Source organism: Hoplias malabaricus, chromosome 13 (assembly GCF_029633855.1).
Source record: "Hoplias malabaricus isolate fHopMal1 chromosome 13, fHopMal1.hap1, whole genome shotgun sequence".
NCBI classification, from domain to species: Eukaryota; Metazoa; Chordata; class Actinopteri; order Characiformes; family Erythrinidae; genus Hoplias; species Hoplias malabaricus.
Genome location: NC_089812.1, coordinates 39,746,482 through 39,748,860, shown reverse-complemented (window position 1 = coordinate 39,748,860; position 2,379 = coordinate 39,746,482). Strand labels below are relative to the sequence as shown.

The 2,379-nt window shown below is 36.9% G+C and overlaps 1 long non-coding RNA gene across 1 annotated transcript; it reads right to left on the bottom strand.

The window, feature by feature from the left end:
• Window positions 1–328: 328 nt before the first annotated feature.
• LOC136664516 (uncharacterized) lies at window positions 329–1,511 on the bottom strand. Its single transcript, XR_010795151.1, has 3 exons — window positions 1,457–1,511; window positions 631–731; window positions 329–501 (listed from the first exon to the last, which is right to left on the bottom strand). It is a non-coding gene; the product is annotated as an uncharacterized lncRNA (long non-coding RNA).
• Between the last annotated feature and the right edge of the window lie 868 nt (window positions 1,512–2,379).

The window sequence follows — 2,379 nt, the reverse complement described above, 5'->3', positions numbered from 1 at the left end:
TTTCGTGACAAATGTTGTGCGCGATAAAACTTGTTGCCTTTAAATAACATTACTGTGGTTGGACAATGCTGTACGCTTCTTGGTTAATAAGTAAATAACTAAAAAAATAAGTAAATAATCCAAACAGCTGATGACTTCGCATTATAACAGTTTTGGAACTGTTCTGGGGAAAAAAAGTTAAGTATCATTTTAGACAAGTAAACTAGATTGGTTCACACTAGGTTTTGCAGTGTGAAACAATCCTACAAAAACTATAAAAAGAAAAATATGCTGAAATGGGCCAGAGTCACAAGTACAGCAAACAAACACTACTCACCTGACTCTCCAAGAACAGTGCTGGCCATCATTCTCGAACCAGACCAACCAGAGGTTCCTGCTCAACAACCTCCTTCCACCGTAAAGAAAATGTTTGGACCCTTTTTATCTATCTCAGCCCTCATTGCCTTTCTCTCTTCTTCCAAGGAATCCTCACTCAGCCCTGCAGGGCTATATCGCAAACATCTTTATAATCACAAAGATCACATTTGAAGGTAGAACTTTGGTGACATGTAGATAATTTACTGTGACATTTTGAAAAACGACATATCAAGGAACACACACAATTGGAGTGAAAACAGGGCCAGCGTGTACCATGAAATCCATGGCGTACTCTGTGGTGCTTCAACCCAACGTCTGTGTCTTGGCTTGTGAAAGAGCAGATTTTGCACTTCATCTAATGTATCCCTTTTTTCCTTGAAAATGAAAACAATATTAGTGTTAGTATTGTCATTGTACACAATTATAGTTTGTAAATGCAATTACAGAACCACAAACTCTATGTAACGTTATTTAATGTTTTTGTAATTTATTTACACACACACACACATATATTACATTTAGCTAAATGTTTTGAGAAACAGACGATGTTAGGTATAGTGCTAGTGCTGTTAGACACCTACGAACTTCTCAAAAGCAAAACAAAAAACAAATAGTAGGTCTGATTCAGACAATACGGATATTTTTGTATCTTTGACGGCTTAATCTTGTAATAACACCCTGCTGCTTTCATATAAATGATATCAGACTAAAGGAGCGTTGTTGTAGTCAGCATCCTGAATTTTCCGTTCTACCTTAAACAGCTCAACAAACACCGAGGAGGCTCAATATAGCGTTACCTATTCCGGTATTTAAGGTGGAATGGAAAAAAGCCAGCCAACAAGATACATAACATTTTCAAAATAGAACATAAAGAAAGCGCTCAGGCTTGTTACAGCCTGCTTGAGTCTGTTACGTTGGGCATTTGATTAAATGAAACAAACGGCTCATATTCAAACTTTCCATGGCTCAGTCGAGTTGGCAAAGTTAGCTAATATAACAATGCCACGGCAACTTCCCTCACATATTCACGGCTTTAAGATAGTGTTAAAACTAGAAACGTAACTTTAAAATGCTTTGTGAACTATCACTAGTTATTTACCTCAATCTTGAATTTCTCCAAACTTCGAGCCACAACAAAGAGGAATCAACCGTCCTTCGCGCTTATTCCCGAACCTCCCACTGAGCATGCGCATGACTAGAACAGAGCATGCGCAGGTTTATCTTAATCAGCAACTTTTCCAAACAAATCTTCTCAACACATTTTTTATGTTGTGCCTACAGGTTGATCAGAACAATACATTTCGTGTTAGATGAACTATCACACAATTGAGTTCTATTCCCAACTCACTATTTCAATGTATAATCAACTAAATTTGAAGTTAGATTTTTTACAGTGCAGTCTGTTTTTTTTTTTAAGGTTTATTAAATGTTTGGTTATGGTGGGTAGCATACTTACTGTTTTATCCGAGTCACGTCGACCGTCGATGTTCGGAAGAAAAAGCGGGGCGCACCTGTTGTCGGTACCAGAGATCTGCCTCGCGCAAAGCTTACGTAATGACGTCAGACGTAAAGCTGCTTTAAACTTAATTGTTTCACGTAGTCTCAAAGTAAAAAGTTATTTTGAGATAAAATGTGTGACTTTTAAGTTAATTGAACTCATGAAAGTAAGTTGTAGGAACTAAGGCAAAAGAATTAATTGAGGTTAATGTAAATAAGTCTATAATAGGAACTACTGCCCAAATACACTTTTTAGAGTGTACAAATGAGTATGTGCAAGTGTGTAAAGCTCTGATATTTAAGTACCCTTTTCTGAAGGAAAATGAGGGGAATGGATGTGTGAGTTAATTCTAATAGTGAAAATTACTTTATTGTTGTTTTTATACTTGTTCTTGTATAATTCAATTTGGAAACAGGTTATTTTCATTTTAAATGGCTTGGCCTGCTCTAAGTGTGTAGAATTACATGAGGTTTCGTAGTTACGGCTGGTAAAATATAGCGCGGATAAGCCCGTTGCAGTGGGCA